General features: G+C 32.1%; 1 long non-coding RNA gene across 1 annotated transcript; it reads left to right on the top strand.

Annotated features, from left to right (window-relative positions):
* Nucleotides 1-309: 309 nt before the first annotated feature.
* Nucleotides 310-4,613, top strand: LOC117692205 (uncharacterized). Its single transcript, XR_004603636.2, has 3 exons — nucleotides 310-508; nucleotides 2,920-3,130; nucleotides 4,451-4,613. It is a non-coding gene; the product is annotated as an uncharacterized lncRNA (long non-coding RNA).
* The last annotated feature ends 8,783 nt before the right edge of the window (nucleotides 4,614-13,396 follow it).

The following is a 13,396-nucleotide window of genomic DNA, read 5'->3' as shown; positions in this document are numbered from 1 at the left end:
AGCATCTGGGATGTCACAGGTGGGCAATATTTGAGATTTTTTCTAGATTTTGTATAATTCATATCTGATTGCAATTTCTTGCATGTCAACATAGTTATGTTGCATGTTGACATAATTATCTTGCATGTCAACATTTTATCTTGCATGTCGACATATTTGATAGAAAAATAACTTGCAGACAAGGGGCAGAGATATGCCACCATAGCTTTGAGTTCCCCGAGACAATAAGATTTTGCGGCAGAGGCAATTTTTATAACCAATGAGCGCGGCCACCAGAGGGCCCTTTTCTGTCTGTATAACGCTCACGCAAATCAGACAGGGATTGTCATTATTACCACTACATTCGTGAACATAAAGAAAGGGTGCAGTTAAGGTATAGGAATGTCATATGCTATTCATGCGCTATAAATTAATCGCATATCTTAATAAACCTTCAACCTACCGTCTTCGTTAAACAGGAACATAACTCTTTCGAAAGGAATCTGTGATTTTCCACTCAAAAGAATCGGTAAGTTATTGCATCTACCACCAGCTGTCCTGTATTTGGCTGTATTAACACAGATAGCTAGGAATCTCACTCGTCACGTTTTAAGTCCAATGCGTATATGATCATTTTCTTTGAAATTAGTTTTAAACAGTTAATTTATTTAGCTGTGAAGATTATTATTTCATTTTTACATAACATTCATGAGGAAAATCCATCCAAAATTAATAGACAGATAATCAATGCCCGGAACTATATTTGTATGTGGTAGGTTTTCTGTGGGAAAATCCAAAATCATGAAATTCGAGAAATTATTTGCCCTAAACATTTAATTTCTCTATGCACTCTTTTTACTTTTACTGTGATATGCTTGAAACATATTCTGCCCTGTTTAACATTTTATGGCCGGTTGCGTATCCGGTGTTTATACCCCTGATAAATGAATCTGGGTTTACATCCGGGTAGACGCGTTTCTTACAGGTAAGGACTGAAAGGCTCAGAATAAAAGTAAATGTTGAACCTGGTTCATGGATGGTCTAAGCCCAACTGCAAGGGAAATGTAGCGAATTTTTTAAGAAGATGTGTACATGTTTGATCTTACACAAATGTTGCTTAGAAGAGTGCGCATTGTTATAGACAAACTTTACTCCATTACGTATTATAAAAAGACAGATTTTATGATAGTATTTTGATTAAGCATGAAAGCATAAAAGCTGTTTTGTTAATTGTTAACAAAATTGATAGAAATTTGAACGATGAAATTTTTCATAATTGGTAGGTTTCTTCTTTGAGGAGGTTGGCACCTGAAATACTAGTCATGTCAATCATCCGAAAACCACTTGGATGTAAAGATGGGGACCTAATTTGCTCATTTATTTATTTTTTAATTCAGAAGACAGAAGAAATACATCGATCATACCTAATGCCTTTCAACAAAATGTTTATTAAAAAATTTGGTGTCATAACCCCGAATTTTATTATATTGAATAAACATTTGTGGAAAGAGACTAATACAAAACTTAAGACTATGTGGTCCCTGTGACCCAACGTCATGATATATTTGAGCGTTTATAATCAAATATTAAACCAAATAATGCATTTTTTTTTAGGTATACTTTGACATGTCTATGCTATGGATGTTTTAATTTAAAATATATAATAAAGATCATGAGGTAGATGATGTTTCGTGGTCAAAAGACTTTGATATTTGAAAAATAAAAATCAAATACTGGTAGATAATTTGGGGGAAAAAACCAAAGGAATTTTTAAAAATATATATATTTGGCCTATATAAGAAAAGGGACACACCTATATCTTTGCAGCTAGTATACTAAGTTAACATCGGAAACAAAAAGTGAACATCATAATTTAAAAATATTACAAACTCAAAATTGAAAATTTGCTATTTTTTTTATAAAGTTTACATCTAATGCTCTTTAACATGCTTCTTTTGAATACTTATTGCTGATTCTTGACTAGTTTCTATTTTTTCCCAGGCAACATTCATTTTTGCTAAATTTTCAGAATATGTTATGAATATTTTAAACGGTTTTGATTTTTCGAAATAAACTTGTACAAAATTATTCTAAATTATTACATTTTAAAGCAAATTGACATCATAGAGTCGAGGAAAAACGATTTTTAAAGCCAACATTTCCGACAGACAGTAGCTGCTCTATTAAAATAAAAAAAATTAAAAAATTTCCAGGGTGTGTGGCGTAAAATATAAATGAATAAAATGATGACTAGGTAAGGAATAGAAAGTGTTTTATTTTTCTAAGACTTTTAAACATTGATAATTGTTAGAATAAAGGCTTTCAACAAAAGTCATTTTAAAAGTCTTTGATGATAATTAGAATTAAGTTATGAATTAACATATACGCATTACATATTTTATTTAACTTAAAAAAACCTTTTTTGTTTTTAAATTGTTCAATATAATTGAACAGATATGTTTACGTTATACATAGCCATGGTAAAGAATATACGACATACGGTACTAGGAATAAGGTTTGTTACTTCTCTATCTAAATTTTCATAATCATGTTTCACGTTATAAAAATTTGGAAGTTCTTGCCTATATGCAATTAGCAAAAATGTATGATTCTAACTGATGATAGATTACAATTTAAAATCATATCAAAGAACTAGAGGACTCGAGTTTCTGCAATACAAGTGCGAGTTTACATCGTTAACGCTTGAAAACAAATAGGATTTAAATAAATGAAGATACACATTATGCTGTATACAAGATTATTTTCAACCCCATATCATTATTGTCTATCTTGTTTGTAAAATATACATTCTTTACTTAAAATTAACAAAAGACGCATAATATAAGATTTCTTTATACTAGTTGTAGTTATTTTTTGAATGATTCACCCAGGTGACGGGATTTTTAAAACAATATCCGGTTTTATTTTTTTCCATTTTAGGTCACCATGTCGGATGTTGATTTTGGAGGTCTTGTCTGCATTTCATTTGTTGTCATTGTTTTGTTCCATGTTGGATTTTCTACGCCAAATTGGATCAAAATGCAGGAAGTCACATCCGCAAACTCGACAAACAATTCTACCCTATCACTTACTACCAGAACCTGTCATCATGGGTTGTTCTACAGTTATGATTGTCCCGAGAGTGAAAATGGTATTCTTTTTTTTTTTTTAAAAACAAGTTGATGATATTTATACGATTATTTGGTTATCATGATAATTGACGTATATTGATGTTTTAAGCATTTGTTTGACCTCAGAATTTTCATTATGTGGAAAGCGCAATGGTGTTTTTTTTTTCATTTACAATCTGAAGCGAAACTAAATGTAAGATTTACTTTAATTTTTATGCTAATTATTACACTCGGTGACAGATTGTAAAAAGGGGGGGGGGTCTTATTGGGACATACTCTAAAACCTTGCGTGCCCTGGTCCCATTTGACTGGCCTAGCCCCAAATTGTCCTAGCCTTACTTTTGGCCCCAAATTTGGCCATGCCTCAAATATCGACCTGCTCTCAAATTTGGTCGTCAGTAACTTAGTAACATCTTAAGTTAGGATACCCTAACCTTCTACAACCATTCTTGTTTTTCACATTTATTCATATAGATCGAATTTTATAGACTTTTGTAGAGATAAATTATTAAACATTTTGCCAAAGAAAATTGTACGTGTCGGTAGTAAACACAATATGCCTAAAACATGAAATTTTAATGTATATATTTCTAAACACTTCCATATACTTAAATATATATCAGTGTCCAATAACAATTTAGTTTAAAAACCAAAACCAAATTTTTATTATATATAAGCATAATTCTAGATAAGAAGTAGATAATAACGACGATGTCCATTAAAGAAAAGAACTAGGTACATTTTCAGTCATATTTTGCCCCGTTTTAGAGTGATTTAAAAAAATATCACCAAAAATGAAAATGTAACATTTATTTACACGGAAATACCCATAAAATATGAATCTATAAATAGTTACCTGATAAGACTTTCACAAGGGTAATTGTTACGTCACAGACAGTGCATTTTCCCGTAATTGTCATAAAACTGAGCAGAAGACACCAGTTTCTCGGTGGTTTTTTAAGTAGAAAACTACGTCCGCAGCCGTCGCCCACGATGAAACTCACATTATAACCTTATCATGTTAAAACACATAAAATACATTAATTTTGTTTTGGACGACGGCTGCGGACACATTTTCCTCTTCAAAAATCTATGAGAAAATGTGCCATTTTTCACCTTTTTTGACTAAATCTTAGAAATGTGCCAAAATGTTGAAGTCATAATTAGTTTTTGAAACATGATACAAGTGTTAAACTTGACATTTCATATAAACACATGTTCAAAATTATATTCGTGTATTTTCATAAGATTTAAATACATTTTGAATTTCAGGGCAAATATTAAAAGAAACTGTACCTTCTTCTTTATTCTTTATTTTTATATTTTTTCTCCATTTTCAGTATTTGACAAGACAGTTATTGCTCTGAACATAGCAACATTTGCATGTTTGACCGTTTTTCTGCTAATCTGGAGTTGCATTGGCTGTAATCTTTGTTGCGGGAAAAAGAAAGACTGCACATGCGCTGAAAAATACTGCCTTTTGTACTCATTCTTTTATGCATTTGGAGGTAAATAAGATTCAGTTCGTTTGTTTATGTGCTATAACAATTTTCAGACCACGTGACTAGAAATCCCTATATAACGCTAGTCATTCAAATTCGGTGTTGACTCTCGCTATAACCTGAGTATACGTATGTTAAAATTACTATAAGAACAACTGTATTTTACTATTAATATGCCTTTAATATTCTGCAAGTGGTCAGAAGCTAAACATATGCAATCGATCCCATTTATATATGAAAAATGAAAGGTAAATAAGAGGCTATAGCGACTAGCATTCCTACATATTTTTTAAACTCGCACTTTCTAGAGAAAGCTCGGGTATATTGTTGTTACCCTGTTCCGTCCGTCCGTCCGTCTGTCTGTCTGTCACGTTTTACTTTCTCAAACTACTCTTACATCTTATAAACCAGCAAACTGAACTCTTGGAGTTTGATTTGGGGTATCATGTTGTTTTGTAAAAAGGTTTCAAAAATTCTCTGGTATTCCTAAGGGTCAAATAATTGGTAAAAAATGACGTTTGTTCACAAAAAACCTTCTTCCTCGAACTCCTCCTACATTTTCAACAGTAAGCAAATCATCTCATGGAATATGTTTTAATGTATCCTATAGATGCGCAATAAGGTTTCGGAATTTTCATTTTTTTTTCCTGGTGGTCATTAAATAGCTGAAAAATGACGTTTGTTTGTTTTGTTTTTTTTTTTACCCAAAAAATGGTTTCAAAAACGTCATTTTTTGCAGTAGCCAAATGATCTTCTAGGATATGATTAGGGGTGTCATATTGAAGTGTGATTAGGTTCCAGAATTTTTTTTATTAAGGGGTTCAGTGGGCAACAAAAAAGGACGGTTTTTTTTTTTGCAAAAAACTTCTCTTACAACTTTTGGAGTAGCTATGTCATCTCTTGAGATATAATTGGGGCTATCCTTTAGACGTGCAATAAGGTTTAAAAAATTTGAATTTCATCCAGGGAGTCAAATAGTAGCAGAGAATTGACGTTTATCACTAAAAAAAAAACATAGGTCCCAGAGCTCCTCTTATGATTTTATGGATATACACATTATATCTTGCGATATGATAGGGACTGTTTTATAGATGTGCAGTAAGGTTTTAAAAATTTAAACATCATCCATGGAGTCAAATAGTAGCAGAAAATTGACGTTTATCACTCCAAAAATCATAGATCCTAGAACTCCTCTTATGACTTAATGGATAGACACATCATATTTTGGGATAAGATAGGGACTGTTCTATAGATGTGCATTACGGTTTTGAAAAAATAAATTAACCCTGGGACTCATTACCTACATACCGTTTGATGCCCTCTAAGGATCAAGAATATATATAGTTAAGGGGGATCTTAACCGTTTTCGAGATATTTGTGCACTTCCTGTTCGAGGGGGTCATGACCACCCCCGGGGCCCATGATCTACATACCGTTCGATGCCCCTTGACACAAGGGACAAGAATATATATGGTTTAAGGGTGGGGATCTCAACTGTTTTGAAGATATTAAGGGACTTTCTGTTCAAGGGGGGTCAGGACCACCCACAGGGCCCATGACATACATAACATTTGATGCCGAACAAGAATATATATGGTTTAGGGGTCATGATTATAACAGTGTCTGAGATATTTGGTAACTTCCAATTCTGGGTGATGGGGATGGCCCCAGGGGTCTGATAAACTCTATATATAGCCAGTTACGGTCAAAATATGATTATAAAAACCCTATTTTATTATCTTTTTCCGTTTTCAAGTTACCATTTACAATAGAGTCTATGATTCTCCCCATAAGGTTCAATGTTAGACCCCACACCCTTTTGACCCCCCTCCCCCCGAAAAGTGGTTGTCTAACCCCAAGTAAGAAATATCAAACTAGGGTGCACAACTAGATATGCAGGCCTATTGTATCCTAGAGTTTTGTACAATTCTGTTCAGCCATTTCTGAGAAACAAGTTCAGAGCGGGAGAGAAGAAAAAGAAGAATACATGTAATAGAACCGTACAAAATCAATGTCTCCAAATTTTACTTGAGAGGCTTAATAATAAAGATTAAATAAAGATAGGATCATCAAATATCAATGATTAAAAGATAACTGACATTTCTGATCTAAGGGGGTCAGGATGACCCCTTAGGGTCATGACTTACATACCATAATGATCTGATGCGCCATGACCAAAGGAGGAATAATATCTTTGGATTAAGGAGGGAATCTCATTGGTTTTTATAATATTTGATAATTTCAGGAGGAGTACTTGGGATCATGACCTACATACCATCTGAAATGCCTTGAACAAAGAAACAATAATATATGTACATGATATATGATTCAATTTAAAAACCCAAATAAAGATCTATCATCTATGTTTTGTAATACTTCCAATGTACACGTATATATATATATATATATATATATATATATATATATATATATATATATATATATATATATATATATATATATATATATGTGTGTGTGTGTGTGTGTGTGTGTGTGTGTGTGTGTGTGTATTAGTTTGTGTTTTGTTCTCTACTATTCATATTCATGGTTGAGTATGGCTTAGTCTTATTTTAAATTACATAAACAAATTGTCAAATACATGTATATGACTTAGAACCCCCACCCCAAACAAACTGAAATATAAACTGTCGCCCCACCCCCTTCCCCCTGGAAAATTTTCTTGATCCGAGCATGTATTCCTCCTCACTATAAATAAAATGAAATTAAAAAAAATTGCATTTATTTATGCTTAAAATGATAATAACCTTACATTTACACTTTTATTCATTGTCGAGTGATCTATTTAAATCAAAATATGATTTGGCGTCTAAAAGTTTTATAAACTGGTAAAAAATGTTTTCGTAAAAAAAAATATCACATTACACCTTGCATAATTGACAAATGATCTATTGAGATATGATCAGAAGTCATTCTACCTTGTGATCAATAACTAATTTCATCGACAAGTTAAAATTAATAACAATTAATGATTCAAATTATAGATGTTTACACTCCTGGGGGTCATTAATGTACTTTACGCCATTTGATGCATCATAATGACATAAGAAGATATTTTGTATTTTCCTGTTTCATGGGGTCAGAACAATCCCATAGGGTCATGGCCTACATTGTATTTGATGCATTATAATACATTAAGAAAGAAATACTTCTTCCTTACTATTATAACTCATATAAAAATGAAAAGTCTCTACACTTACTTATACATGTAATACACAAATTTAATACGAAATTGTTACAGGGTCAATATGGGGTCAACTCAATAGTATAAGTCTGACAAATGAAAAAAATAACTTTTGCAATTAAAATGACAGAAACTTTACAAATGCGATAGGATAGGTAACGATGATAAGCTTATTTAAATATTAAAAGATGATGATACGGTATGCTAGCATAGGGAGATCACTTATTTAGAAAGTGAAAGTAATACTTATGTACATACCGGTGTCTCATAATATTGTGCATAATACTCACTATACATATTTATGCATACCTATATTGGTCAACATAATAATGATAATCCAATTAAAGCACAATAATGATTTCCTTTAGCTGATCATCACAAAAAAAAATGTTTATGCATGTTAACTAATCCTTTTCTGCATATGGAAAACACATACATGTATGTATACACCACGTGAAATCCATCTAATCGAAGAGCTGGGTAAAACTAGTACCCGCTATTGAGACTTATAGACCTGTCCTGTGTACGTTATTTCAGACAAAGGTTAGTTATTTGTAACATGCATGTATTTTTATGACCGATTCTTCAAAACCCATTGCGTTATTTTATTAGGTAAATAACAGCTTCATGGTGGTGCAGAACACCTGCATATTGTGATGTATACTTCTGATTGAAATAAGCAATAAAGTACATGTGTATAAATATAATATTATAAAATAATGTTACCTAACATTAAACGCAATGGGTTAGAGCCTTTACATGTCTGTAAGAGCATTGGGGTCCATGGTGTATTTTTGTAATTTTACTATTGATATAAATGACTTTTCATGGGGGGGGGGGGGGGGTCTGGACCCCTCACTCCCACCCCTTCTCTAAATATCTGTGCACACAATGATGTATATGTAGGCCCACAGTAGCAAAACTAAAGACGGAACTGCCACGGGGATAGGGCATAATTTAATTTTTTACTTTGTTTGTACTAATTATATAGACCATTATACATGTACTTTCTATGACATGAAATGTTAAGATTATTGATTAACTGCACATAAAGTGCTGCTCATGTGTATTATCATATGGGAAGGGATCTCCTCCTTCAGTTATGAAAATTATAATTTTTAGATGTATTACCGGAGCTTGCATGTGGCCTGCATTTTTAATTAAACTGGTACTAAACAGTGTTATTTAGGGGGAAACACTTGGTGCGGGTATAACTGTCTAATGACAGCATCTAGTCTCTGTCTTGTTGTTACATAAAATAGGACTAATTTATATCCGCACGAACGAATTGAGGGAGAATGTAAGACTTTTTATTTGATAGATATTGTATACTTTCTACATTTACCTCACATACACACACACACACACACTCGTGGGTGTTCTTTATTTGTAGATTTCATGATTACTCCCTGCCTACAGATTAATATTGATATCTCAGGCGAATCAAGAACCACAATCTCTATTTGTTACACAGAAACGAAACAATAGAAGAACATCAGAATTGAAATTTTGATGAAATTGACAATCCAAAAAAAATGACCCTATGAATTCAAATGAGTTCACAGATTAATTGTCTGTATAAACATATATACCGGCAAATCATCTATGAATGCAGTAACCAAATGTAAAATCAATGATTCCACGTTCATTGTACAATGTAACATAATTTCATTTTTAAAAAGGTTTTATTTTCTGTGTAAAATGAGAAGAAATAAACATGATTATAATGATAACTATATTTTTTTCAAGGTTTGTTTGAGTTTGGATCAACGAGATTGATTTGTTTGAAATTTGACGAAAGTCGTTTTGGATGGTCTTTCTATTTGACAGTAATTGCAACAACAATCATCCTCTTACAGGTAGCAAAAGAATTTACTACACTAAAATATTGACTATTCTAAAGCTGGCTGCAGGTCTAAAAATCCCGATTTAAAAATATTCGGATGGACGACCTGGGAGCTACAGTTCCGTATGCGTTAAAAGGTAATTAACGGCGCACTTTAAATTGCTCTAGTTTTAGACTAACTAACCTTATTTATATAGTAAAAACTTAGTTGACATAATTAGTATCATTAAATTCTTCAGACAATTTATTGCAAATTCTGTCCTTTTACTTCCTCAGATTTTCTCTTAAACTCGTACCGACCTAGGAAAATTAAGAATGTTGAATTCACGTGCAAATCAAGAGTCACCATTTTAACATGTAAATAAACTGCACCTGTTCACTTTACGGGGCTGGTGATGCTGTTCAAAAGAATATCAGAGGCAAGTTAAGTGACGATATCCTTAGTTAAGTGTATAATGAAATTTTTGGGAATCAAATACTGTGGAATCATTAGAATTTGTGGTGGCTCAATTTTAGTGATTTTCGTGGGTGGTCCTCCACCACGAATTTACATCCTCAACGAAAACAAATTTAGAAAGAGTTATATTTTTTTTATTACTGAAACTGAAAACCGACGCATCCTCAAAATTATGTCCTCACAAATAAGCAAAAACCCAACAATCCGAAAATTGGCCCCCATGAAATTAATGGAAGTATTTGTACACATTTGTTAGGAAATAAGATTAATCAATCCAAAACCTGTGCTGTTTTTTGCGCCGCCGTAGATTGCAACTTTTTAACACGTACAGAACTGTACCTCTCAAATCGTTTATCCGATTTTGTTTCAGACCGGTAGCTATAGACCTGCATCTAATCTAAGCGGAAAGTTGAAAAGTTCTAGATTGTAAGAACTAAACGTCTTATGTAGCAAATGTTATTATAACAACTCCTCAATCATATTGATCGGACTATAAGCTAGAATGAAATATTTAATTTGATATGATATGATATATAAAAAATAATGTTATGCCAAATTGGCTGGTTAAAATGTCTCTCAAAATTATCGTATACTTTTGGAATATTTCAACAATAATTAAATAATTATTATTAATATGTTGTTGGGGTTCATATGGATATTCATTCTTCTAAAAAATAATTGTATATCATGTTTTCTTTTCTTCCCTATGAAGGTTGTTTTATTGCTCACGTATTGTATCTGCTCTTTAAAAATCAAGCAGAAATGCAAAAAGGTGTTTTCCATTTAATGAAAAAAAGCATAGAAAGTAAGTTTTTGCACCAGCTTTACTTTTTTAGATAGAATTGATGAATTAGATTTGATAAGAACTGAATCTTGTTGGTTATTAATCGTATATTTCTGTAAAATTTTAGGTTTGGTGTCATGCACAAAAGTTTCGGTCAATGAGGATTACAGGGTGTGTTAACATTTGCAACTGAATAATAAAACTGTGACCTTGCTTCAATTTTTTTTTTATTTTGCCACGATTTTTTTACCATGACCTTTAAGAAAGACAGCTGTTAAAAAAATGAAATAAAACAGAGAAAAAATTATGTTTTTATCTTTGTATAGCATTTCATCGTACATCTTACGTTTGTTTGGTTTTGAATAAGTGTTGTTTTTTGTTCACAAACTATTGATTTTTTCAATACTTTCAATAAAGCATTCAATGTTTTTAAAATGTAAACCGATTTACTACGTAGAACCATTGAATGTCTTAATAAAAATGTAAAACAGTAAAACTTTTATACCTGTTAGTTTTGCCTAGGTTGATTTATATATCTATCTTTAGCTTAGGCCTTCAAAATTGTCTTTAAATTAGAAATATTTGAAACGATATGCAATGGTAGCTGCCGATATATTTGAGTAATTTTGTCGTAATATCATGTGGATGACTTAATTGATTGTTAAGATCAATAACACTTGTTGATATCTTCAACAACATTTATACGTACAGCTTCTTGGGTTAAATGGACAATATTGTCTTTAATGGAGATATTTGAAATGAAATGCACCAATAACTAATGAGACTACGAGAGGTATAAGAGTACTTATAGAGTATATTCCTGTAGAAAAGCTTTTCATATGTTGATATTAACAACACTTGTAGATAATTAAAGTTTATCTATTTGCAGCTATTAAAATGTTTTGACAAACATGTTAAAAATGATATATCTATGGGGCAATTTGTAGCTGGTGATATCACAAAAGATGATAAATCATGTGGATGACATAGTGCAATGTCCATATTAACAACACAGGTATAAATCTACCAAAGATATGAAATACATTGTAACATGATATGTTTTGTCAATTGGACAGTAACTTGTAGCCAAGTTTTCTTTCATCTCGTAGCCAGTTACTAGTAGCAAGCTTTTTAGCTCACCTGAGCTGAAAGCTCAACTGAACTTTTCTGATCACATTTTGTCTGTCGTCCGTCTGTCCGTCTGTCCTTCCGTCTTTAAACTTTTTACATTTTGAACTTATTGTCTAAAACCACTTGGGCAAATTCAACCATAGAATCCTTATGGAAAGGTGAATCTAAATTGCAGAAATGAAAAACCAATTTTCATTCAAAGCGGAGAAAACCTCTAAACTCAAAACTGTAAATAAAGAAAAAGTGGGGCTGCACTTTTAAAAATCTTCTTCTCAAGAACTACTGAGTCAAATATAACGTAATTTAGCATAAATTATCCTTATAAGAAGTAAAATATAAAATGCAAAAATTAAGGGCTAATTCTGCTCCAAATTTGAATTATAACAAAACAGATAATAAGGGGGGGGGGGGGGGGTCGGTTTAAAGGTTCGGGTTCGTTATTCAAGATTCATTCCAGAAAATTCGAAAACTTCAAAACGGCCATTTTGGAAGCACAGCCATGTTTGACTGGTCGATCTGACAAAAATGTTTGCTGTGTAACAGTTCGCATGGAAAGGGAATCTTTGCGTTTACAGTTTTTACATTCGACGGCTGTGTTATGTTAGCTTGTTTTGATATTTGTTTCATTTTCATTATTAATGCTCTGTGACATTGGGAAATATCGCCAGTATTTTGTAATTTTTACGTATCAAATCAGAGACTTCAATAAATCAGACAGTCGACTATTTATTTACCTGCGCAAAATAATCTGATGTATCAACAAAATACTATAATACAATGCGTTCTTTTGGTAATTCGGTATGATCTTTTGCATAATGGTTGATTTATGTAATGTCTTTTGTTGAGCTGTTCAGCATTTTCTCGAGTTTACTCAGTTTAGACAGAGTTTAATATCGCTGAAGGAAATATGTAGGAATATATTTGATTCATTTTTGATAAATAAATCGTGCTCTTTATTTGTTTTAGTGCATGTTTCTTCTGTTTAATTGTTTACAATTTCTATTTACTAACTATATTTGAGGGTTAAGTTTCGAATTATAAGCAAGATACAGAGCTTTGCTCACAATTCTGTGTGACAGATCTGAGCCCATTCTTCTTTTTTTTGGTCTACATTGTAAATGCTGAATAGGAAAATCAAGTTAGAAATCTTAAGCTGAATGTAATATTAATAAACTCATGTGTACAAAATATGACTCAAAGCTATCAGAATCGTGAGCTCTGTATCATGCTTAGAATTCTACGACTGACCCCAAAAATTTTGGTTGATTATTAGAAATGTCTCGTTAAACGTTAAATACTTGTCCAAAAAAATTAAAGGATAATATGCTCATGAATTATATGAATTCTACATCAATTTTGGTAGT

This window comes from Magallana gigas, chromosome 9 (genome assembly GCF_963853765.1).
Source record: "Magallana gigas chromosome 9, xbMagGiga1.1, whole genome shotgun sequence".
NCBI lineage: Eukaryota > Metazoa > Mollusca > Bivalvia > Ostreida > Ostreidae > Magallana > Magallana gigas.
The sequence above is the reverse complement of the archived record's forward strand: the minus strand, read 5'-3'. Positions and strand labels throughout refer to the sequence as shown.